Below are 27244 nucleotides of genomic sequence, written 5' to 3' on the forward strand. Positions count from 1 at the left end.
GCTCATTGTGAGGGCCGGGCCTAAACATACCGGCAAGCCGAGCTTCAGAGAGATCAAGAGGGTGCCCAAACTCAAACTGAAATTAAAGACAATTCCCCCCCCCCCCCCCCCCACTCCCGAACATAGATGGCCAGCCTGATTCTCCCCCCCCTCAAAACATGGATCACCGGTCCGATACTCCCCTCACACTCCCCCCCCCCCGCCCCGCCGCCCACCGTCCCCGTCCCCAAACATAGATCACCGGCCTGTTCGTCCTCACAATCACCCCTTTCAAACATAGATCACTGATCCCGCCTCCCCCACCACCAAAGAGATCACCTGCCTGATCACCTGACCCCTCCCAAAACATAAATGGGTGGCCTGAACTCTCTCCCCCTCACCTCCCCCCCCCCCCCCCCCCCCAACACCCTCCCCAAAACACCACCCCCCCGCCCCCTGCTGCCCACCAAACATAGATCACCAGCCTCAGGGCATCCTAATGGGTCATATATGCCCAACCCCCTTCAGGTCCCACCCCTTGGCACTATCCCTTGGCATCCCGTTGTTCTTTCCCAACTGCGGTCAGCTCACTGATCAGTGATAAAAGAAACATCCTGGTTTGTAATGCTCGGTGCCAGATCACACAACGTATTTAGCTACTGAATTTTCAAGGGTGCTAACAGGGCCACACAGTCCATTTCAGCCAAACAACAAGTTTAACTTATTTTGCCTCTTTTAGCTGACACTTTGGGCACCATTTTTCCAGGAAATTACTGCAAAAATTAAAGCCCAATCAGCCTTCTATTCTTAAGGATCTTTCTCCATTCATTCTTTAATGAAATTCAATTTATTACTTTGCCAATGTATTTACCTTGGTTTACACATGTAAAACTTCCAAGTACCAATTTAATTGATAAGTACTTAGTAAATAACAAATGAAGCATTGGCAAGCAGCCACAAACTATTGCAATTTACTATCGACTGGCAGGATTCCATTGTAGCCATCCTTCTTCAGCAATGTAACTGACAGTGAATAGAAACATTCATGCCGTGCAAAATTTTGCTCACAAAGAGAAGTGTTGTAGGGTCCCTTGATGACTCATTGAAGCCGTCCACCAAACAAATCAGGGCAGGAAGGCCTCCAATTCAATGCTAAGTCAACAGAGTTTGCTGATCTTAATCAGCCTCCCATCTCTCAGGGGTAGTGAAAGACAAATAATCCAGGTGTATTGCCCCTGCTTGCTCTCCACTGACCCTGCGAGAAGTGGACATTTGTGGATGCCACAAGGGGAAAGGCTCATCCATGAAATGCTTCAGAATCAAATAACTGGCAAATCCTCATAACCAAGGTTCAGACATGAATAATGGCCATTTGGGTGAGGTATCGAAGGAGACTTAAATATTTAAAGTTAGGGAAGAAATGGAAGAGAATTTGCGAGGAATACAATTATTTTCAGCATATAAATCATCCTTACATTAAAATCTATCCAGCACAACCTCGTGTTTTTATGCCGATTTAAAAGGCGCAATTACAAGCATAAGGGGAAGAAAGAGAGCGGATTGGGAGAAGCTATTCCCGCTAGTTGGGGAGTCCAGGATTAAGGGGCATAACGTAAAAAATAGATCCAGAAGTAGAACTTTCCAGGGTGAAATTATCAAATACTTATTCATGCATAGAGTGGCAAATGTTCTCTTCCACAAATGACAATTGATACAATGGGCGGGATTTCCCATAGGCATCAGTGGCAGTGGCAGAAGCGTGCTTTGCAGTGGCAGAGGCGGCCCGCCATTGGCTGCCGCTGTCTACGGGGTTTCCTTTGCTCGCATCCTCTGTCACCGGGAACCCGGGAGATGGTCGCTGTCAGTGGGATCTTGCAACGACCGGAAGATCTCACCAGATATCAATTTTAAAACAGAGGTGAATCGATTTTTGATAACCAGATGTATTAAAGGATATGGGGCAATTAGCCATGATCTTGTTGAATGGCAGAAGAGGCCTGAGGGGTTAAATGGCCTATTCCTGTTTCTGTGTTACCATTTTCATGTACCCATGATCTCTTGTAAAGCAATGCAATAACTCCATTACCATCCGTAAGTCTTGATCTTTTTTTTCATTTCAGATGCTACACTTTTGCCAGCAGCAAATCATAAGGTGCCTCATGAATTTACTTTACCATTATTTCTGTTAAGGAATAAAAACCATTTAACTTGGTTGTCATTTTTAAAATAAAACATATTAGAACCGCGATTTGATGCACTTCAGTAAAAGAGAATTTATTCTGAGGGATGTTCAAAGGAATGTTTGGACACAGATAACAGTTAAAAGAAAAAAAAAATGTATGATCTTCTATTTAGCCCTGAGACTTTTGACTGCGCCAGCAATTTGCAAGCTCCTAGGGCCAGCCGTTTTTGTGAAAGCTTTCTGCTTTCACATCACGAAGCTGAAAAAAGCTGAACATTACAGTAATAAAACTATTCAAGCATAGAGAAAAGTTTTTTTTTAAACTTAAGAAGTTTAAGCCATAAAAATCATTAAACACTGCAGCTGCTTTCTGTTTAGCCAGCTTTTCTTTCCTACAGCCTTTCTTCATATCAGAAAAAGAACATCACACCTTTTCTTCATTTCTAACAAATGCACTCAGTGATTTCTTCACAGATTTGTTGCTTCCTTTCTTGAACTATGCGAGAACATAGGTGCTTGCTGAACACTAGAGTATCTGTTTTCCATTTTCAGTGAAAGTCACTCATAATTGAGCAGTTTTCTGATAAATTGGAGCCAGGATTTGTCCTTTCTCACCTGGTATCCTCACGCACACTTTCCAAAAAGGATTACTTACTGCATTGTGTTCAGCAGCAAAATCGATGAATAATTTTTCCCACCTTCCAACCTGTGGCCACTGAGGCCCAGCTGGAGAGCCTTCGCAGCTGCCTGGCCTGTCACCAAGCTTCCACGCAAGGAACCAGTGTCAAACACCAGAGACCTCCTGGGCTGCATGGCTCAGTCTTTTCAATAAACTGAATTTGTTTTTGGAAGGGAAATTAAAATGCCATTGGCAGTGGTCCACTGGGAAGCTGGTTTAGTTTCCATGTGTTGTCTACCTCCTCTAAAGTGCAGCAACATCGCTTAATTGGTGCACTGGGGCTCCAGGCCATCACGAGGCTCGAAACCTAGTTTCCAAAAACCAATTCAGAGTCAAGGCTAACAAGGTGACAAGACCAGACTCTGAACACACTTTTAAAATGTTAAACTGGAATTTTTACCATTCTAACAGTTACCTATTCACAATCTTCTATCTTTTCATTGGCAACCCAACAATATAAATGATTGGAATATTTTCCTTTGTTTAAATATGGAATTTAATTTTGAGTTCGGGGTGGTGTTTTAATCTTTCATACGCCTGAAGTGGCTTTCTGTCACTGAATGGTTGGGATTTTGCAGAGGCAGCAGTGGTCCTACTGCCGAGGTCAGAAGCAGGCGGTGGGTTGAATGGTGGAGATACATGACTGCTTCAGTCAGCAGTATGACCTGGGTCAAGTTTTATTCACGGCAGGCCGACCGGGAGAGATGCCGATTGCTGAGGCTGGAAGGAGACTCGGGCCGACAGCAGGCAGGTGAAGGCAAAATATAAAATAATCAAAGGGCCGATTGTTGGATGGGAAGCCCCTCCAGGACAATTGTTGGGGCAGTAGGGGTTGCCCCACCTGTCTGCAACCCCCTCTGATTCTAGAAACCTTTCCCCCAGGCTACCATTAAAAGGCCTCACTCATTTGTCGGATGGCCTCCTTACATGCAGACATTGGGGGAGGGGGGGGGGGAAAGAGGAATCTGCTTCAATTGTCAAAATGCCAATGCCACCATTAAATAGTCCAAAATGGGTGCTTAATTATAGAAAGCAGTAGAATACTCCACGGTGTTGGATCAGCCCCTTGTGTATTTATTAGCTTCCCCATCTCCTGGGGCCAGTACGATTCCAGCCAGTGAGTGAGGGTGTCTACTACGCTTGATTAGACCCAACATGTCCTTACAGTGGGAAGGAGGGTGCTGCACAGATATTCAATTAGGTTAGCAAGGTGAGCAGATTAAGCCTAAGGAGAGAATCCATTTCTCCATCCCTGTTGTCGGAAATCATTTCTCTACTCTGAACTTTCAATATTTTGTGCTGATTCATCGAATCCCTACAGTGCAGAAGGAGGCCATTCGGCCCATTGAGTCTGCACTGACCCTTCCAATGAGCACGCTACCCATTTACACACCCCCGTTCACCCTGCTCCACCCCTGTAACCCAGAACCTAACCTGTGCATCCCTGGATATAATAAGAGACAATTTAGCATGGCCAATCAACCCAACCTGCATATCTTTGGACTGTGAAAGGAAACTGGAGCACCCGGAGGGAATCCATGCAGACACGGGGAGAACGTGCACACTCCGCACAGACAGGGGCTGGAATTGAACTCAGGTCCATGGCGCTGTGAGGCAGTAGTGCTACCCTTGCAGTGACTAAGGCAGGAAATGTGCTGAGTTTCCCAATTGGTTGGAGGTGCGGGGGATAGGGAGGATGGGCAGGGGGGCTGGTGGCACATGGGAAGGGCTCACGCTTTGGGTCAGCTTTTACAAAAAGCTGGGATGAGGAAGATTTTGTTTTAGAAACTCACAAAAAACGTGCCTAGCTTTCAGTTATTGGCAACCTTACTTGGATTGCTGCCAGCTCCACAGGATCGGTGTTGCTCCTCAGGGGGAATGGGATGGAGAGTTCAACAATTTCTGTTTGTTCTCTTGGGAGCCAAATACATTTTTACCACTCCACTATCTTCGAGAAAGATTTTACTTGAACGACTGGCCACTTTGAGGGCATTTGAACAACTTTGTGAAGGGAATTTACACTTCAATTCCCCATTACAAAAATTTGGCGAGGGGATTCTGCGGAGTTATTTTCTGAATTTCTGTTACAATTTAGGCACAGCAAATGAACGAGTGACTGAAAACTTTGTGACTTCAAGATACTTCAAATTGGCTGAGTCTGTCCCAAAATTTTAGTATACCTATATCATTCCTAGTGAGTCACCTAATAAGCCCCTAAAATATCTTCAGCGAGTTCCAACCACTGACCATTTTTAATATCTCATATATTCATTGATCATTTATTCTCTGCTTCATTCACTGCTCAAACCTTCTTTGGCTTAGTTTGATACTCCAGCTTGCTTCCCCGTTGAGAACTGGTAGAGAAACAACAATGATTGTTTCTTCACAGCACCATCCTCCGCACCAGTTTCATCAGTTAAAAGAGAATGATGTAATGGGGACAGGAATTATACAGAAACTGCAAGCCCATCATTTATCCAATATGTATAGCAAGAAAAAGATGTCACCGGATCCCTGGTGACCTAAGTAACCAGAGAATGCAACAGCCAGAGGAGGAGGAAAAAGCCAGGAAACCTTTGCAGTAATTAACCAGCCAGAGGAGAATGTAACGCAATAAAAGGAATGACTTCCCCACTGGGGTTTAATTCCCCTTATAAACTAAATTTACTGGGTAGATTGAGCTCCATTTTAAGTTGTTCATTGAAACCTTTTCCTCGCCTGACTAAGAATCCAAGTTAAAAAATAAACATTAACCCCATTAGTGTCAAGTCATATTAGAAACCCATGACACCTGACATTAGCATCAATTAAAGAAAACAGAACATGATAAATTAATGAAACATTTAAAAAGTCTGTGCCTACAGGGTAAAAGGAACAAAACAAATTTATTGTTCTTCCTTCTGCTCTTTAACCAAATGTTGAAATCACTGCTCAATTTAGTTTGTCTCTAAACCTTATACAGAGACTTTCAAGTATAGTTCTTGTATAAATAAGCAGTTAGAAATGGTTGAACAAGCATCTCTTCTGGCATGCCCTCGAGAACGGCTCTGAAACTACTTGACCAGCCTACCCAGATCTTCAAAAAATGATTTTCTGTGTATCTGAAAAACATTGTTTTGGGAGGTGGAATTAGGGGCACATGCTTATTAGTAATTGCACCAATGTGTTTTCTTATTAATAGAAAGCTGTCCATAATTTAGTCCAGCCACTATCCAGGAAACAGTTAAGCCCATTTAAATATCAATATGCTTGTACTGAAGAGCAGGAAAACAAATGGCCTGTATTTCAATTAACTGAAAGGTATTAGAGAATAGCCAGAATAGCCATCAGTGTACTGTCTTAGAAAGGGGGGGGAAGGAAGAGTGGTGGGAGAGAGAGAGAGAAAGACACAAGCTCTCTGTAACCTGATTCTCCTAGTGATGCGGTGTGTTTCCACCATCAGTGCTTGTATGTACAGAAACCCCCCCCCCGTTAACTGGGAGGACTCCCTATTGCCCATATCCAGAAAGGGATGCTTGGTTTCATCGAATTGGTGCATTTTTTTGGTCAACGGAGCATTAAGATCGTCCATGGCTGCAACGTTCGGCACTTACATGGCCAAACCAATTGATTTATTGCTGTGCAGGCTCCTCCAACTGTGAAGGATAATTAGCAGCTATTCTTATGAGCTGGGTCAAATGCAGACCCAGGTCACCAAACACACACACGCACACACATACACAAAACAATTTTAAGGTCCACAATATTCTTTAATCTTTTTTTAAAAACTCATCTAATCACATTAAAGGAATCACTTTAAAATAACGCTGATATAAACAAATATTTCTCAATCTCATTATGCTTATGTTCTATGAAGGTGCATCATTATCTACAGGTACGATCATGTGCACTGTTCCTATATATTCGTATCAGCCTCACAGAAAATCCCATTTAATTAATACCGAGACACAGAAGGGCCATTGCTGTCTCCTGATGGAAAATATACGATTCACCTGCTATCATAAGTTTTCACAAGTTTTCACCAATCCCAGAGAAGGTAAAGCCTTTATTATTGCTTAATTGCCAAGGAAAAGTTTTCAAAAAGCAAAAAACGTTTAATGATTTGAGCGGACAAAAAATAAAAAATCTCCCTTCCTTGAAGACCCTGAATCAGTCTATTATTCACAACTTGCTTGATTGATTTCCAGGCCAAGTCACTGATTTTCACAACGCCCAACAATCAAGAGGTTTATACACATTTTCAAGACACCTCATTCACCACTGCCCGAAAGATCGCCAGTAATTCCTAATCTCCATCGTTACTACTGACCTCCATGCAAACCTCACAACTGCCTACACGCATCCAGCATTCATCATCACTTATGAAACCTAACCTTTCAAAGACAGACAGCTGCATGTGGCAAAAGCTGAACAGCTATTTTTTGTAACTGGGCGCTGTTGAACAGCAGGATGTGTCAATTAACAGGAACAACTAATACTTACATTTTACAATTCAAGAATTATAAAATCGCACAAACGTGCAGGAGCGAATTCTGAGTGTACACATATCTATTTCGTAGGTTAAAATAAGCTCCAGTAATTTATCTCAGATCAACCTTCTCTAACCATCTGGTTGTAATGTAATATATTCAACATGAAGTCAGGCAACATTTCTATATATGCAAGTCTTTTTTTGCCAATACCTCTAAACATAAACCTGCTATTATAACTTGCCAAACTATTGGAATGCATCATTTATACTGCAAATATAAAACTGAGCTAAGTTGTTTCTACCAATCATTGAATACTAACAATCAACATTATGGAAAGAACTTCGGACCAACAAGGTTGATGGTTGATTTAAAGCTAAATTCAGAGATAATGAAATGGCAAACTAGCGAACAGTAGTTTACTTGAGGAATATGTAGCATTTCCTAATAGTGAGACTAGGCTGCATTTGTCACATTTATGTTTACCAGGCACAAATCTTGATCCGCAAAGGCATTATTAACCAATTGTTATTTCTATCTTCAAAAGTCAACAAACCCTTTTGAGTTTGACAGTTCTGGTTTAAACCAAAATTATTTGGCAGACCTCTTTGCATAAGAAGGCTAGTGCTGCACTTAACACTTCCATTGCACACGGTCTCACGATGTACAGAACAATGTTCTAATTAAAGAGGTATTCGGCAGGTATTCGGCCTTACACTTTACCCACTGACTTATTTCAGTAGGAGAAAATATTGACATTTGTTGCTATTTTTGAACTCGATGCTGGAGGCCCCTTTTAAAACACGAGATGAAAGTTTAACTGTTCATATCGATTAGATGATCCATTTTTACTGAACCTTATTCACTTTATGCTTTTTAAAAATAAAATGTAGTTGTTACCAAACTGGTGATGCTTTGGTACTATTCATCACTGGCTTAATCTCTCTGATTTAGATGGAGGCACATTTCGGTGGAGGGGGTTAAAAATTCATAATATTTAGAAAATGAAAAGTTCCCAGAACGTTGCGCTAGAGCAAGTTCCTTCTCAAGGGAATAAGATTTTGTGTCAGAACGATCTTCTATCAGAAAACCAGCAAAAAAAATGTTAAGAACTGTGCAAGAAGGAAAATAGAAACAATTACAAAAGGATAAAAATGGAGCAAGTGGGAGCAGAATAGGAATTAGCATGTGCTATTAATCTTGAATGTCTCTGCAGGCTCCACCCACCAAACATTTATCAATCAAGGAGAAAAATAATACTCAGTGCAAACACGGTGTTACAGACACTTCATTCATTGAACGCCACTTAGATTCAAAATAGCATTTGCCTCGTTCAAACCAAAACAGAACACGGGACACAAACACAATGCTAGTAGCTCTCCAGGAAATTCATTGTTCATACTTTACCTTTCTTGTTCAAAAATGCCTTCTACCAATCCCGTTCTTGGAAATATTAGGCTATACTTTTTGCAAAAGTGTTACAGATATCGGAATGTAACTTCTGGATTCCATGCTGAGCCCTTGGTCAAGTGGGTATAGAAGGCAAAGTTCAGCAGCTCCAAAAATTCATCGGCAAATTTCCATGTTACTGTATATCTGTCACAGAGATGCTTTCAGTCTAGCCGATCAGGGGTAACAGTTTTCATTCTGGATTGTAAATCATTGATAATTCATGAGCGAATATTTTTAAAACGCTGACTTGATTCCAATCCGATGGTTGTAGTTACCCATTTAGGAAGGTATGCAATTGATTCACTAACACTGATTTGCTCAATTCTGAAAGCTACCACTAACCATCTGTAACCAGATTAAAAAATAGATACCATGAATAAAGATGTTGAGAAGAAGAAGAAAGGTTTTTTTTCAATATCACAATCACACTTAAGATACAGTCAATATTTAATCTGTACCTTGTCTCAGGTAAACCTTACAGCTGTTAAAACCATTTTTGCAATGCTGAGACGAGGTAATTAAGAATAGGCACAGAAAAGGAGCAGTAGACAAAAATTACTATTAAAAAACTTCACTTTTTTTTAAAATGAGGCACAGAATTCCAGGATAATCAAGTGTAACGGCACAATTATTCACTGAGTCACATTTTCCTGATCACTTAAATTAAATCGCTTGCAATTAAATCCAAATTGCCACAAAGCTGTCAACAGTTGCCTGCAGTATTCAGGTAAAAGCGGCAGTGCCTACATACACGATTGGAATGACCAAAGTCAGAGGATTCGGTATTTTTTTTATGTTCAGAAGAGCAGTCAATCTTTTACATCTGTGCATATTTTCACAGGGACTTCACCCTTTAACTTTGTCCAGGACAAAATAGCAGAGAGCAAGTTAAAAGGCCATGTATTTATGGAAATGCAAAATTCCTCAAATTAATTTCATGATATCAAAATAATCTGTGCCTGGACAGAGCAGCTGTTTATTTAAAAAATAGTATTCTGTAGCATTTAACTGGTCGAGTGTGAGGACTTGGAAGCTGTACAAAATGACCAATACAGATGAAGTAGTATGGATGCAAATGGCATCTAACTGTTTTTAAATGTTTAAAATGGCCCCAGGTCATGTTTAGGGAAAGTTAGCAGAGTTAAGTTGGCGTCTGGTGAAGCTGCAGGAAGAGGCTGGTGGAGCGATTTAATGGGGAGTGTTTGCAGTGACTGTAGACAGGCCCCTAGCGGCTCGACAGCCGGCTTCAGCGCTTCACTCGCTGACAGACAGCAGGCAGAACGGCCAACTGACCGAAGGGGAGGGGATCGCTCCAGTCTCAGTGCAACACAGCTCACGCCACAAAACAGCCTTCAAACTGGCCCTTCGGCCACTTCTTGAGGCGCCCCTGCACTGGCGAAGTGTGAGCCAGCTCGGTCTAGGTGAACGCGGGAGAAGTTTATCCATCGATGGGGGAGACTGCTGTGCGATGTGTCCTCTACCTCGACTCGGAGTGTGTTAGTTTGTTTCCAGAGAGGGAATAACAAAAAGGACGCCCGTCCGATGCAACAATTAATAATCCCCGTCTGCCACCAGTCACTGGAAGAGTACATGCCTGTGGAAACATACTGTTACATGTGGTTGTCACAGAAACTAAGAATCCAGCCGTGTTAATGCTCCTTGACAAATGGGAAATCTGAGCTGAGGGTCCTCATCTGAGGAGAATGGGGGTGTCCCCTCACCTCATCCCCTCTCTCCTCCCCCTCCCCTCACCCCCCACTCCCCTCCTTTCTCCCCTCCCCTCTCCTCTCCCCCTACTCCCCTCCTTTTCTCCCCTCCCCTCTCCTCTCCCCCTCCCCTCAGCCCCCACTCCCCTCCTTTCTCCCCTCCCCTCTCCTGAACACTCCTCCACTGACTCCCTCTCCTCACTACCCCGTCCCCTCACCTCACCCTCCTCTCCCCTACCTCCCTCTCCCCCCTCCCCTACCCCCTCTCCCCCACCCCTCCCCCTCTCCCCCCTCCCCCCTCCCCTACCTCCCTCTCCCCCTCCCCCCTCTCCCCCCTACCCCCTCCCCTACCCCTTCTCCCCCTCCCCCTACCCCCCTCTCCCCTGACCCCCTCTCCCCACCTCCTTCTCCCCTCACCCCCTCTCCCCTACCTCCCTCTCACTCCCCTACCTCCCTCTCACTCCCCTACCTCCCTCTCCCCTCACTCCCCTACCTCCCTCTCCCCTCACTCCCCTACCTCCCTCTCCCCTCACTCCCCTACCTCCCTCTCCCCTCACTCCCCTACCTCCCTCACTCCCCTCACTCCCCTACCTCCCTCACTCCCCTACCTTCCTCTCCCCTCACCCCCTCTCCCCTACCTCCCTCTCACCCTCTCCCCTCACTCCCCTACCTCCCTCTCCCCAACCTCCCTCACTCCCCTACCTCCCTCACTCCCCTACCTCCCTCACCTACCTCCCTCACTCACCTACCTCCCTCACTCCCCTACCTCCCTCTCCCTTCACTCCCCTACCTCCCTCACTCACCTACCTCCCTCTCCACTCACCCCCCTCTTCTCCCAGCACTCCGGCCACATCACTTTCACTGAAAGTCGGCTCGCTCCCTGTTAACCCCTCCTTTCCCGCTGGCCTGCGAAATCCGCGGACAGGAGTTCTGAACGCAGAGGGGGAGGATAAGGAACACTTTCAAATAACGTGCTGAGGGAGAGTGAAGCGACTGTGAAATTTATAACCCTGCCCCTCTCTCTTTCTCTCGCCCCCCACTCCGCCCCAATAAAAAACAAATACCATCTCGTCCCCGGCTGCAGTTTAACGTGTAAAATAAAGTGCTTCCAGTTGCAAACATAAAAGAGAGAAGGGGAGAGATATCTGGGCGCCGCTGGGATTTGTCCTGGGAAAATCTCAGTAAAGCTGGGGGAGTTTCAAATCCGTCTCCCGAACCCTCTGGATTTTCACTGTGGTTGGGGGAGGAGGGGGTATAAAAAAATATACCCTCTTCCTCATGCCAGGGGCGCACACACAGGGAGCCGGGGGGTATTTTCAGGACAGTTTTGGTGTTTTTGCACTTTTCTTTTCGCTTCGTCTCTTTTAAACAGCGGAATAAATCGAGCTCTCTCCCTCTTCACAACACACCTTCATTCAGCAGACACATTTCCAACTCCGGACAAAGCCACCGCGATGCAAATAGACACATTGGGGAGGGGTGAGGGGGAAGAAAGATGCTGTTTGTTGGGGTTATGAATAAAATGGGGGGGGGGAGATGGGGAAGGCGGGTGAAGAGAAGGGGCGGGGGGGGGGGGGGGGTTTACCTCAGCATTGCCCGCTCTCCCGTCAATCGCAGCCGCTGCACCCGGACATGACTCCTGCCCGCCTTTAATCCAGTGCCGCGGGCTCCGGCCCCCCCGAGTAATCCAACATCGAAACGGCTCGCAGCTCCCACGGCAACACCACCCGGGCGGGAAGGGGAGCGCCGACGGAATAGTCTCCTCTCTCTCTCTCTCTCTCTCTCAAATTGGAAGATGTCTCAAGATGAGTGTGTGTGTGTGTGTGGGGAGGGAGGGAGTGGGTGACAGCGTTCAAAAGTGCGCCCAGGAATCCCCCAGCGTGTCCGCTCCTCTCACTGCTGCGCCCGTGCGGATCCTAGGCTTCATATCTCGACACAGATAGATCTCCAGATGATTCCCTTTTTCTGATTTTTAAAAAAAAAGAGCAAGCGGGCGGCGCTTCTCTCCACACTCACTCACTCATTGCCAGCCCCTCTCTTTCTCCCAGTCTCTGAAATCTCCCAGACTCTCTGGAAGGAGGGGGGGGGGGGGGGGAAGAGGTCAGTCCGTTGACGTCAGGCACATCAGGACACACCAGTGCTCCACACTTCAATCTACACACACACACACACACACACACAAAACTGGAGTTACATCAAGGCAGCCTGTCCATAAACTCGAATGCCTGCACGGCTTTACAAGAATTGTGAAACCAGACACACACACAATTATATATATATATATATACAAGCAGCCTCCTCCCATCAGTCTCACGTTTTGTGCCACACTTTCTTTATCTGTGTGTGTGTGTCTCAGAACAAGAGAATGGAGCATAAGCAGCAGCAGCCTTGTTCAGGCTGTGCACAGAAACACGCTGCTGACCTGTAGGATTTCTAGCAAACCTAGAGATCGCACACTAGCCACGCGAGTGGGTCTCAAAAGACAGACCAGACTCTCGCGGAGCTGCGGAATTACAATCAGACTCGGAGATTAGAAAACGCCCGACCCTGAAAATGTGGATTGTTATCAGTAGGGACTTGCATGTTTTGCGAGACGCCTTTCGAGCACCTTGAGGCTCTTCGGAGCGTTATGGGGGATAGCATTTTGCCGAATATAGAAGTACATGCGGCTGGAGGTTTATTTCATCTTGAACTCGTCGGAGCGAACACAAGAATGTCTCCCAAAATGTTGTGGCAGTTTTGAAATTTGGCGTTCTCGCATTTGCCTGATGAATGCAAGACCTAAAGCCTTCAGCGATGTCTCCAGCACTGGGTGCATTTTTATTTAAAAGCCACAACGGTGTTAGAACGGGTGATCAAAGAACCCGGTCAGACCTGCCGTTTAACCAGTGGATTCAAAGGAGGATTACAGCAACAACTTTCAATTCTATAGCACTATTACCAAACTAAAACTGCCCGGGTCACGTCAGAGGAGCTTTATCAAAACGGATTTGACAGTGAGCTTTCTGACGATAGATGAGAACATGATGAAAGGGGTAAGAAGCACCATTAGAGGAGGAGAGAGAGAGTTCTGGAAGCAGGGGGAAATAAAGGAAGGAATTACATAATTCCAAAACAGTCACTTGGTAGACCAGTACTTGAATCTTTCTAAAACAGAGAGACATGTTGCCAAAAGTGAGCTTGCTGGAAGAGACATACACAGGGACACATTCCCTGCATACAAAAGGAATATGTCCAAGCCAAACATCTTTTTTGAATCACATATGGGAGCTTGGGGAGCATCTCACTTCCAGCTGCTTTCTCTGTGGCAATGCCTTGGCCGATCAGAGTCAACTTCCCAACGCATCAACATCTCCTTTTCCGTTTGTATAACATGTTGTGATTGTTTAAAGTTTGGCACTCTCCCATTTGTCCTGACAAGTGCAAGATGAGAAGCTTCAGCAACATATTTCTCTTTTCAGCAATATCCAACGACCAAGTTCCAGGCACCTGGAGGTACAGCCACCAATAGTGGTGCAATTCTAATTCAGAATATGCCAAATGAGATAATTGGAGGAGGGAAGATATCTCAGAGAGTATATAAGGCTGAAGGTGATAACACAGGTCAGGAAGGATAGTGATTTGGAAAGATCTGGAATGATGGATGAAAGTATGACATTGCAGGACTGGAGACAATGAAGTTCAACAAGCAGTAGGTGGGGGGTGGGTGGTGTTAGGTGAACATGACATGGTGCTGGTAAGGATAGAAGCAACATGTTTTTGAATAAGCTCAAGTACATGGAGGGTGGAAAGTGGCGGACTGGCCAGGAGAGTCATGTCTAGAAGTTACAAAGGCATGGATGAGAGTTTTTGGAGTAGAGAAGCTAAGGCAGGGCCAGAGAAGAGCAATGCTCCAGAGGTTGCAGTAGGCCGTTCTGGTGAAGGAGCTGACATGTGATACCAAGGTTATTCGGAGTCTAGTTCAGCTCAGATAGTGGCCAGAGAGAGGACTGAAGTAGCCAGGGAACAAAGACAATGGCTTCAATCTTCTGAGGATTTAATTGTTGGCTATATAGTTGGAATAGAAAACACATAAAGAAGCCATTGTGCCCAACTATCCTCCAGGGGAGGTAAAATAAGAGGAGGAATTGCATTATCGATTAGGAAGAACATCACGGCTGTACCCGGGGATTGGGCGCGATTCTCCGCACTCACGACGGGTCGGAGAATAGCGGGCGGCGCAAATTTTCATGGCGACGCTGGTCCGACGCCCTCCCGCTATTCTCCAAACCCCGCACAAACTCCAAATCGGCATTCCCGCCAAACGCCTCGAATGCGCCCCCGACACGACCAGAATCGCTAGTTTTTGGCCCCCCACTATTCTCCGGCCCGGATGGGCCGAAGTCCCGACGTTATCACGCACTGTTTACACGGCGTCCAACACACCTGCTTTTCAAGTTCGTCAACCAGTCGTGCTGGCTGACGGCAGCTTCGAGGAGGTGAGCGCACCGCTCAGCGCACCGCTCAGCGCACTGCTGGAGTCTGGCCACAACGGGGAAGGCATCCCTGAGAACGGGAGGGGGGTCCAGAGCGGGGGGGAGTGGGGGAGACGGAGGGGGGGAGTGGGGGAGACGGAGGGGGGGAGTGGGGGAGACGGAGAGGGGAGTGGGGGAGACGGAGGGGGGAGATGGAGGGGGCCGCCTCTCCCAGAAAGTGACCAGGGGTTAGGCTGCCCGCGTGTCAGCAGCGCGACCAGGCCACCGGGACACACAGGTATCCCATGGCAGGCGGCTGCCGAGGTGTCGACTAACCTCCATCTAACATGTCCTGTTTCTCTGCCCCCACCACCCTTCTGTAGGTTAGCACAATGTCTGTGAACAGAATGGCTATGTTCTGCGCAGTGGTTGGGGCCGCTGCACTGCATTTGGCGATGCAGCAGCATCCACACCCACAACCCGCAGTGGATGCAGGGACAGTTGCAGCAGCAGAGGGACGGGCTGAGGAGTTGCCAGTCGTCGAGCAGCATGGGGAGGAGGAGGAGGAAGAGGGGAGAGTGAGGGTGCTGCCACGGCGCCAGAGGCGAAGACCAAGGCCGAGGGTGTACCGTGTCCGGGTCTCTTTCCTAACAATGACGGACATCACCTGCAGGAGGAGAGTCCGGCTGAGTAGGCGGACGGTGATACATATCTGTCACCTCGTGGCGCACCTCGCCCCACGTGGAATGGGGGGAGTACACGCGATCCCAGTTGCCATCAAGGTGACGGTCGCTCTTAACTTCTATGCGACCGGCTCCTTCCAGTCTCCGAGCGGGGACCTCTCCGGGATCTCCCAGTCATCGGTGCACAGTTGCATCCGGGATGTGACCGACGCCCTCTATGCCATCGCGGACCTCTACATCACCTTTCCGAGGACCGAGCAACTCAAGACTCACGAGCTCATGGATTTGCCAGAGTGGCCGGGATACCGATGGTGCAGGGGGCAATCGATTGTGTTCACGTCCCCATGCGCCCGCCTGCAGGGGACAGGGACGTGTTCACAAACAGGAGGGGGACATACTCCATGAATATCCAGGTGGTATGCGACCCCCACATGAGGATCATGAATGTCTGTGCAAGGTTCCCAGGGAGTGTGCATGACTCCTACATACTGGCGCAGTCATTCATCCCTGCGATGTTTGAGGGACGTCCCCCCCCCCCCCCCCCCCCCCCCCCCCCCCCCCCCCGGCTGAGGGGCTGGTTGCTAGGCGACAAGGGTTATCCGCTGAGGTCTTGGCTGATGACGCCTATACGGAGGCCTCAGGCCAATGCGGAAACACGATACAACGAGGCCCATGCAGCAACCAGGGGTGTGGTGGAGCGCTGCCTTGGCCTCCTGAAGATGAGATTCAGGTGCCTGGACCGCTCCGGAGGGGCCCTGCAGTACCAGCCCGACAGGGTCACTCGCATTGTTGTGGTCTGCTGTGCGCTGCACAACATCGCGATGCAGAGGGGAGATGACCTGCTGCAGGAGGCGGACGGAGAAGCCAGTGGCGATGGTGCCAGCACAGAGGAGGAGGAGGAGGAGGAGAGGGAGGAGGAGGAGGAGGAGGAGAGGGAGGAGGAGCAGGAGGAGGAGGAGGCTGGTGGAGTAGCGGGCGCAGCACGCAGACACGACCCAGGTGCTGGTAATGTCCAGGAGGCGGCACAACGGACCCGGCGAGGACGGGCCCTCGTCTGCTCCGACCTCCACCTGCTGTACCTGCTCAGCTGTGATGTGCGAACCAGACTGTGACCCAGGAGCCTCATCACTAAATAGGCCAGCCGGGGTGAGTGTCTCTGGGATGGTGGATGGTGTGGGAGATAGCAGTGCCGCAAGCTCAAGGTCGTCTTGGGTTGACGCCTCCTCTGTGTCATCGTCCAGGTGAGAGGCCGCAGGGCGTTCGCAGGCCATTTCTGTTTCCTGCTGTGTCGCCGCCCTCTGGGCATCCTGCTCCACAGCTGATCGGGCACCGAATGTTGTGCAGCCCTGGGTGAGGTGGGGCCAGATGCCTGTCTCCGCCTGGAGGCAGACGGCCCTGGTCGTTCGGCATCACGTCCTAGGGAAGAGAATGAAACGGCTTATTTTGATTCGCTCGGCCGGGCGCTGGACGGTCCCAGTGGGCAGGGTGTGAAGGGACAGAGGATGGGGGAGGTGTCCAAGTGGGCAGGGTGTGTGAAGGGACAGAGGATGGGGGAGGTGTGCAAGTGGGCAGGGTGTGTGAAGGGACAGAGGATGGGGGAGGTGTCCAAGTGGGCAGGGTGTGTGAAGGGACAGAGGATGGGGGAGGTGTCCAAGTGGGCAGGGTGTATGAAGGGACAGAGGATGTGGGAGGGGGGGGGGGTGTTTGTCATGGAGGGTTGTCTCACTTGTGGCAGCTCCGCCAACCTCGCATAGCGTGACCTCCCGGATGCCAGACCCCCCAACAAGGTCCAGTGCCCTCTGCTCAAACGTGGTGAGGGGGTGCAGGTTGGGCGAACCCCCTCCAGTCTTGTGCCGCTCACGGGTGTTGTGAGCGGTCTTGGCCTTTTGGGGGAGGAGACATAGGTAGATCATTACAATACGGCAGGTATCAGCAGTCTGTTCAGATACTGGCACAGTTTGGGGGTCAAGTTGTCATAAGACCATTGCATCTCTCCACGGGGGCCAGAGTGCTGGGTCTGTGACAACTTTGTGAACCACCCTCAACTAACTCTGCCCCAATCCCCCTCCACCCCCCATGCCAGGGGAGGAGGTGGGTGATTAAGTTAAGGGGGGAGGGATGGTTGTGACCACGGGGCACCCTCTTGGCACTTACCCTGGCAGCCCTGGTGAGGTCGTGCATCTTTTTTCTGCATTGCTCTGCTGAGCGAGGGGTCTGCCCCACAGCACTAACGGCAGCAGCCACCTCACGCGAGGCCTGGCGCACAGCGCTGGCAAGTTGGCGATTCCTCTGCTCGACGGCATCGAGCAGCGTCTCGACATCGGCCTCAACAAACCGAGGGGCAGCTCTCCAGAGCTCCGACATCATGGCCGACAGATTCTGTGCTCGCCCGCGCCTTTTTACAGCGTCGGGCGGCGTCACGTGGGCGTGGTCGGATCGTCATCGCGTTCCGTCATCATCGCGCACGTGATTGATGCGGCCGCGTTCCTAGCCCATTTCCCAGACGTGAATACGTTGGGAAATGGACCCTTCCCGACCGTCGTAAAACGCGCCAGTTTTAACGGCCAACTTCGCGATTTTTCGCGGGTGCGGAGAATCGCGCCCAAATGTCTTAGTTGGTTCCTCAAATAAAACCATATGGGGAGAACCTAGTAACAGAAAGGGGTAATTACATTTCTGGGAGTGTACTATAGGCCCCGAACAGTCAGGAAAGGAAGAAGGAATATGCAGGCAAATCTGTGAGAACTGTAAGAACAATTGGGTAATAATAGCAGTGGATTTCAACTTCCCCAATATTAACTGGGGTAGTCAAAGTGTGAAGGCTTAGAGGAGGTGGAATTCTTAAAATGTATACAGGAGAGCTTTTTATGCCAATACGGAGAAAGTCCTGTGCGGGGGTGGGGTGTGGGGGGAAGGGTGGAATGCAGTGCTGGGTCTAGTTTTAGAGAATGAAGCCGGGCAAGTGGTTGAAGTTTCAGTGGTGGAGCATTTTGGAAATAGTGACCATAACTCAGTAGAATATAAGGTAGTTATGGAAAGGCACAAAGATAGACTGGAAATTACATTTCTGAATTGGCAGGGGGTAATTTCAATAAAATAAAACAGGCTCTGTCCAAAGTTAACTGGGAGCTGCTACTTGTAGGAAAATCTGCATCAGAGCAGTGGGATACTTTCAAAAAGGAAACAGAGAGAGTTCAGGTCCAACATGTTCCCAATATGGTGAAGAGTGGGAGCAATAAGTCCAGAGAATCCTGGATGTCAACGGATATCCAGGGTTGGAATAGGAAAAAAAGCGAGGCTTATGGCAGGTGGAAATCAGCGGAAGCCCCAGAGAAGTATAGAGAGTGCAGGGGGTTATTTCAGAAAGTAATTAGGAGAGCGAAGAGGGGGCATGAAGAAACACTGGTGGGTAAAATAAAAGAAGGTCCAACGGTGTTTTATAAGTATAGTAAGGGCAGGAGGCAGGCCAGGGTAATAGTAGGGCTCATTAGGGACCAATGTGGCAATTTGTGTGTGGACCATGAAGATATAGGTTAGATTTTAAATGCGTACTTTGCATCTGTGTTCACTATGGTGAAGGATGATATAGGTATAGAAATCAGGGAGGGCACATTGATTTCATTTGATTTATTATTGTCACATGTATTAGTATACGGTGAAAAGTATTGTTTCTTGCATGCTGTGCAAATAATGCATACCGTACATAGGGAAGGAAGGAGAGACTGCAGAATATAATGTTACAGTTATAGCAAGGTGTAGAGAAAAGATCAACTTAATACGAGGTAGGTCCATTCAAAAGTCTGATGGCAGTAGGGAAGAAGCATTCTTGAGTCGGTACGTGACCTCAAACTTTGGTATATTTTTCCTGACGGAAGAAGGCGGAAGAGAGTATGTCCGGGGTATGTGGAGTCCTTAATTATGCTGGCTGCCTTTCCGAGGCAGCGGGAATAGTAGACAGTGTTGATGGATGGGAGGCTGGGTTGCATGATGGATAGGGCTACATTCACAACCTTTTGTAATTTCCTGCGGTTTTGGGCAGAGCAGGATTCATACCAAGCTGTGATACAACCAGAAAGAATGCTTTCTATGGTGCATCTGAAGAAGCTGGTGAGAGTCGTAGGTGACATGCCAAATTTCCTTAGTCTTCTGAGAAAGTAGAGTTGTTGCTGGGCTTTCTTAAGAATAGTGTTGGCATGGGGGGACCAGGACAGGCTGTTGGTGATCTGGACATCTAAAAACTTGAAGCTCTCGACCCTTTCTACTTCATTCCCATTGATGCAGACAGGGACATGTTCTCCATTACGCTTCCTGAAGTTAATGACAAACTCCTTTGTTTTGTTGACATTGAGGGAGAGATTATTGTCGTTGCATCAGTTCACCAGATTCTCTATCTCATTCCTGTACTCTGTCTTGTCTTTGTGATTTACTTGAGAGGGAGGAGGTATTAACAGTTTTAACAGATATTGACAGGAGGTATTAACATCTACATCCAACACAGTTCATCCTCTGATGTTAGTTTCTCTGCTGTTTGGCCTTTCACATCTTTTGTTCTCTCTGGGGACTGCCGTTAGCACTCTTTCCCTTTGGTTTCTGTGGCCATTAGCACCCGGTTTCCCTGGGTTTCTGTGGCTATGACTCATCTTTCATTCTCACTCCACAGTATAAATATTTCCCACTTTGTCTGTTAGCTTTGACAAAGAGTCATTGGACTCGAAACGCCAGCTCTTTTCTCTCCCTCCAGATGCTGCCAGACCTGCTGAGATTTTCCAGCATTTTCTCTTTCGTATTAACAGTTTTAATGGGCCTAAAGGTGGATAAATCCCCGGGACCAGATGATATGTATCCAAGAAAATCACTGGACAAACATAGCAGGGCTGACAGCATCTGTGGAGAGAAAAGGAAGCTAATGTATCAAGTCTGGATGACCTTTTGTCAAAGCTGGTTACATTTATACTGCTGTGGGGGAGGGGGGGATGTAGAGTGGTGGGGCTGGATAGAAGGCCAGCAATAGGTGGAGATTGAAAAAGATGCCATGGACAGAAAGACAAGAGGAATGGAAATGGGTGATTAAGACTAAGAAGGGTGCTGATAGCGGCTCATAAAGGGATTTAAATGTGTTAATAGCAGAACAAGGTGAGCAGTGTGTCAAAGGGCAACTAGGGACAGGGAACAGATGACCCTAGTGGGGTGGGGATAGGGAAAATGGTGAGAGAAAAACAGATCAATGAAAGAAAAGAAAATAAATTTACAGAAATGAAAATGGGATGAAGGTGGAGGAGAGAGTTCAGTCTGAAGTTGTTGAACTCAATATTAGGTCCAGAAGTACCTAATCAGAAAATGAGGTGCTGTTCCCTCAGTTTGCACTGGGCTTCACTGGAACATTGCAGCAGGCCGAAGATGGACATGTGGACATGAGAGCAGGACGGTGAGTTGAAATGGCAAGTGGCAGGAAGGTCTCGGTCCTGCTTGTGGACAGACCAACGGTATGCTGCAAAGTGGTCACCCAGTCTGCGTTTAGTCTGTGCAATGTAGAGTAGACTGCATTATGAGCAGCAAATGCAATAGACCAGATTAGAGGAGGTGCAAGTGAGGTGCCCTGCCCTTATGCGGTGGGTTGAAGTGGGCCCGAGGACCTGCTAATTGGTAAGTTGAGGTGTTGCGGGGTCGCATTATAGGGTCAAGAGAATTTAGAGCCACTTAAAAATGGCGCCCTGATCGCTTGCTTCACTGGCGAACGGAGCTCCTCAGTGCTGGAAATTAAGGTAAGTGTGGCCTTGGAAGTGCCTTCCTCACCGAGGCCCAAAAAAAGAAGAGTCCTGAATTTGGCAGCCCTGAGTATTTGGAGCTATTGCAAACCTCAATGCTGAGAGAAGCTCACAGATATGCCGAGCTCCTTTGTTAAGTTAAGAAATTATCAAACATCAGTTTCAAAACAACTGCACATGCCTCAGCACTTTTGATTTTTTTTTCTAAAAATATTTCATAACTATGTTTTTGCTCCAGTACTTTCCCAAAGTGCTCGGGTAATTTCATATATGTTTTGGTGATGCCGAAAGTCATTTTACTCTAGGGAGGAGTAATGAGATTATGCTACTCAAGATGGAGCGCACTGTGCCACTTCAACCATTGTTGAATTTTCTTTCAATGGTATTTCTGTTTATCATGGCTTGGGGGATGTGAACAGAATTGTGATTTGCAATTATGAAGCCTGGACGTTTGTTCCTTAGATGAGTCAGCAACAACATAAGAAAAGCCCATAAAGTCTAATGAAGCTCATACCTTAATTGGTACACACACAAAAATTGATCAGGTACATTCTGATATCAACTTCAAACTGAGAGAAGCTAGTTTGGCCTCTTTATTAAAGGAAATGGCGTATAAAAGTAGGCAGGTTTTGCTAAAACTATTGTCATGTGAGAGTACCTTTAAGAAATGGTGTTTAGAAATGGGTGTGTATAAAATTATCTGTAGTGAGAGTACCTTTAAGAAATGGGTGTATTACTGCAGTGATGTCAGAGAGTGGGTGGAGCTGGGCTGTGTCAGCTTTTTACTTTCCTTTTAGGCTGTTTGCTGCACGGTGTGTTTTAGTTTTATTTTCAGAGCTGGATAGCTGCAGTCACAGCCAGAAGGTGTATGAATCTCTCTCTGTAATCTAAAGACTGTAAATTGATCCTGGTGATTTAAAACTAATAACAGTAGTGACTTTAACCTTGATGCTTCTGGTAAAAGATGTTTTAAGCCTTATGGATGTTAAAAGGAAAGCCTAAAGGATTACTTAGTGTTGTAATCTTTGGGGGTTGTATTTGAATTAATGGTTGCTAAGATATTCACTGTATGTTTCAAAAATGTTAACTTGAGTTCATAGAATAAACATTGTTTTGCTTTAAAAATTACTTTTCCATTTTGTCTGTACCACACCTGTATAGTGGGTCATGTGCTCCCCATACCACAGTCTATTACAAGTTGTGGGTCAGGTGAACTCCATCCTACACTTTGGGGTTCTCTAAACCCTGGCCCATAACAAATTGGGGCTCGTCCGGGATTTTAAAAAAAAAAGTCTATCTATTGGATTGTCTTATTAAACTTAAAGACAGTGAGGGATGAGCATATTGTGGTTGCTTTTCAGGTGTGGTATTCCAGTTTAAGTAGAGAGTGTGTTGTGAACAATGGCTCTTTCAGAGGCTCTGAAGTTTTTGGGGGTGGAGACGGTCACAAACAGTACCTTACGGACAGACCTAAAAGCAGACTGTTAGATTTGGCAAAAACATTACAGTTAACATTACCTGACAAAATGAGAAAAGATGAGGTAATTATGGTGGTGGCTAAGCATTTAAAGTTGCCTGAGATACAGTTTGACTCATTGGAAATGGCAAAAATTCAGTTGCAAATTAAACAAATGGAACAGGAGAAAGAATTAAAGCAGCTTGAATACCAAAGAGAGAGAGAAGAAAAAGAAAAGGAGAGAGAAGAAACAAGAAAAGAAAGAATAGCCCCAGCAAAACAAAAAGAAAAAGAAAGGGAGATACAGATCAGGGAAAAAGATAAAGAGAGAGAGTTTGAACTTCAGAAAATGGCTATGAAACATGACAGTCAGTTAAAATTGGCAGGCCTAAAGGGAACTGTACAGATGGATGATAGTGATGAGAATAGTGAGAAAGAGCGTCATAGTCGAAGTCTTGGTGGGGATCTATTTAAATATGTCCAAGCATTGCCAATGTTTGATGAGAAGGAGGTGGAAGCCTTTTTCATTTCATTGGAGAAGGTGGCTAAACAAATGAAATGGCCACAGGACATGTGGGTATTACTGACTGAAACAAAGCTGATAGGAAGGGCTCGTGAAGTGTTTGCATCACTACCGGAGGAAGTACATGGAGTTTGAAAGGATCAAACAGAGTAATTTTGATAAGAGCTTTGAAAATAGACCAAACGCATGAAGCTCTCAGAGAAATTATTCTTTTGGAGTAGTTTAAAAATTAAATTTCTGATGTAGTGAACTCATGTGGAAGAGCAGAGGGTGAAAACTGCGAGATTAGCAACAGAAATGGTGGATGATTATGAATTAGTTCATAAATCAAAGCTTGGTTTCCGACATCAGTTTCAGCCTTAAAGGGATAGAAACTGGGGACATGAAAAATACTCAAGTGGTAAAGGTAAAGGTGATCTGATGGGAGATAATAAGGAGAGTGTACCTCAGATTAAAAAAGAAATCCAGGAGGTGGAAAAGAAAAAGAAAGTTTCAAATGTTTCACTGTAATAAACTAGGCCATGTAAAGTCATAGTATTGGTGGTTGAAGAAAAGCACTGGGAAGGCTGATGTGGTAAAACAGGATAAGACAGTGGGGTTTGTGAAAGTGGTAAAGGAAAGCCCAAGTGAAACAAGGGAGGTGCAAAAGATTGTACAGCCTGATCAAGAGGTGATTGATGAGAAGGTGCCAGATCTCTTTAAAGAATTTACTCGTGTGGGTAAAGTTTACTCATGTGTATCAGAAGGAGCAGGTAAAGAAGTCACAATTTTAAGAGATATGGGAGCTAGTCAATCTTTAATGGTAAGAGATGAGGAGTTACGTAGTTTGGGAAGAATGTTGTCAGAAAAGGTGGTAACATGTCGAATTCAGGGTGAGAGGAGTAGTGTTCAATTATCTAAGGTAAGGTTGGAAAGTCCAGTGAAGAGTGGTGAAGTGGTCGTATGAGTAATAGAGAAACTATCTTGTCCAGGAATACAGTTTATCTTGGATAATGATATAACAAGATCGCAGGTGGGAGTGATGCCTACTGTGGTTGATGAGCCAGTGGAAAATCAAGTGTTGAAGTGTTGAAGGACGAATATCCTGGGAGTTTTCCGGATTGTGTAGTAACAAGGTCGCAAAATCATAGGTTAAGACAAGAGGAGAAATCAAAGAGTGAAAATGACGTTAAAGTGCAATTATCAGAAACAATTTTTGATCAGATGGTTGAAAAAGAACAAGAACAGGTGGAGGATGAGGCGGATATTTTTAGTTCAGGAAAATTGGCAGAGTTACAACAGAAAGATGTAGAAATAAAACAGACGTATCAGAAAGCATACACAGAAGAGGAATCTGAGTGGATACCAGAGTTTTATTACCGTAAAGTGATGTCTTGATGAGAAAATGGAGACTTTTACATATGGAGGCAGATGAAAGTGGGCAGAAGTTCATCAAGTAGTATTGCCGGTAGGGTATAGAAAGGAGGTGTTGCGAGTTGCACATAAGGTACTTGTGGGAGGTCATTTGGGAATAAGGAAAATTCAAAATAAAACCCAAAAACATTTTTATTGGCCTGGACTACATAAAGATGGTGTTAAATTTTATCAATCATGTCACACATGTCAAGTGATAGGGAAACCTGAAGCAGTGATAAAATCAATGCCCTTAATACCCATTCCAGCATTTGAGGAACCTTTTACAAGGGTCCTAATTGATTGTGTAGGACCGCTTCCGAAAACAAAAATTGGGAATCAATATTTTTTGACTATAATGGATGTGTCTCCTGGTTTCCAGAGGCCATTCCAGTACGTAATATTACAGCTAAAAAGATCGTGGAGGAGTTACTTAAATTCTTTACTAGACTACCCACAGAAATACAATCGGATCAAGGATCAAATTTTACGTCAAGGTGATTCAAAGAAGTTATGGATAGCTTAGGAATAAAACAATTTAAATCAACTGCGTACCATCCAGAATTGCAGGGAATGTTAGAAAGGTGGCATCAGACATTAAAGACAATGTTGAGGGCTTATTGTCACAATTATCCAGAGGATTGGGATAAAGGAATTCCATTCGTACTGTTTGCAATTAGGGATGCACCTAATGAGTCAACAAAATTCAGTCCTTTTGAACTCACTTTTGGTCATGAGGTAAGAGGACCACTTAAATTGATTAAGGAAAAATTAGTGAGTGAGAAATCGGAAATTACATAATTGGATTAAGTGTCAAATTTTAGGGAACGATTAAATAGAGCAGGTGAATTGGCCAGACAACATTTAAAGTTGCACAAAATGTGATGAAACGGGTAGCGGACAAAACATCCAAAGTTCGTAGTTTTGCCATTGGAGATAAAATTTGAGTATTGTTATAAGTGGTAGGTGAGCCTTTAAAAGTTAGGTTTTGTAGACCTTATCAGATTGAAAGGAAATTAAGTGAGGTGAATTATGTGGTTAAAAACACCAGATAGAAGGAAAACTCACTGAGTGTGTCATGTGAATATGCTTAAAAGGTAGATGTCGGAAATGCTGTTCCAATCAAACAACCTCCATACAGACTTAACCCTTTGAAATTGGCACAGGTTAACAAAGAGATTGAGAGTATGCATAAAAATGGCATAATTGAAGTGGGTTGCAGCCAATGGAGCTCACCCATAGTGATGGTACCAAAACCAGACGGTACCCAACAGTTGTGTGTGGATTATAGAATGGTTAATGCAGTTACAAGAACGGACTCTTATTCTGTCCCACGTTTGGAGGTTTGCATTGAGAAAGTGGGAGAATCAGCTTTTATTTCCAAACTGGATTTACTTAAAGGTTACTGGCAGCTACCTTTATCCGAAAGGGCAAAGGTGATTTCAGCTTTTGTGACTCCAGATGGTATATACCAATTCAAAGTTATGCTATTTGGCATTAAAAACGCCCCAGCCACGTTTCAATGGTTAACTAACAAAGTTGTTTCAGGATTACCCAATTGTGCGGTATACATCGACGATCTGGTAATTTTCAGCCAGACATGAAAAGAACATTTAAGACATCTGATGGAGTTATTCGGTCAACTTCAGGAGGCGAGTTTGGTGGTAAACCTAGCCAAAAGTGAATTTGGAAAAGCCCATGTCACTTTTCTTGGCGATACAATCGGACAGGGTCGAATGGTCAGACAAGATGTGAAACCAACAGTTATTGAGGAGTTTCCGATACCCTCAAGATGAAGGGAAATAGTGCGAGTTCTTGGCATGAGTGGATTTGATCGAACATTTGTGCAAAAGGTTTGTAGCCTAATTGCTGAAGAAGCATAACAAATTCCAGTGGACAGCGGAGTGTCAACAGACTGCCTGAAACCTGTGATAACCAATGCTCCTGTGTTGGAGAATTACAAGGGATTCTGTGATGAGATTGAACTAACGTATCTGACTTTAAAGAGAAATGCCAAGGCGTAGAGAAATGGATGGATCGTGCAGAGACCTTCTTGTTCAAAGAGACTGTCAATCGAGAAGGATTTCAGTTGGAAGAAGAAGAACAAAAAAAAATGGACTATATTATTATACCTGTTTGCGTGTGTTTATTATTAAACAATAAAGTACATTTACTGTGTGCATTTCTTAAAGGATGGTGAAAAGGTGAAAAATGAAACCATCTTGAAGTTGATGGTTTATTTTTTTCTTGGGGGGAGGTGCCATGTGAGAGTACCTTTAAGAAATGAATGTATTACTGCAGTGATGTCAGAGAATGGGTGGAGATGGGCTGTCTGTCAGCTTTTTACTTTTGTTTTAGGCTGTTTGCTGCAGGGTGTGTTTTAGTTTTGTTTTCAGAGCTGGATAGCTGAAGTCACAGCCAGAAGGTGTATGAATCTCTCTCTGTAATCTAAAGACTGTAAATTGATCCTGGTTATTTAACACTAATAATAGTAGTGACTTTAA

At 45.7% G+C, this 27244-nt stretch overlaps 1 protein-coding gene across 48 annotated transcripts in view; it reads right to left on the bottom strand.

Moving 5' to 3' along the window:
* The window catches only part of LOC119970160 (receptor-type tyrosine-protein phosphatase delta), a 2903826-nt gene that overhangs the window by 655542 nt on the left and 2221040 nt on the right, over positions 1–27244 (bottom strand). For 4 of the 48 annotated variants that reach the window (XM_038804318.1, XM_038804314.1, XM_038804313.1 and 1 more), the window contains exon 1: positions 12053–12522. The exons of 40 other annotated variants lie outside the window; for them this stretch is intronic. The gene's annotated coding sequence lies outside the window, so the exon portion shown is untranslated. Of the gene's footprint in view, positions 1–8716; positions 9066–12052; positions 12523–27244 lie in introns of those variants that run through there. 4 more of the 48 variants (XM_038804320.1, XM_038804319.1, XM_038804315.1 and 1 more) reach the window with 2 other exon arrangements.

This window comes from Scyliorhinus canicula, chromosome 8 (genome assembly GCF_902713615.1).
Source record: "Scyliorhinus canicula chromosome 8, sScyCan1.1, whole genome shotgun sequence".
NCBI classification, from domain to species: domain Eukaryota; kingdom Metazoa; phylum Chordata; class Chondrichthyes; order Carcharhiniformes; family Scyliorhinidae; genus Scyliorhinus; species Scyliorhinus canicula.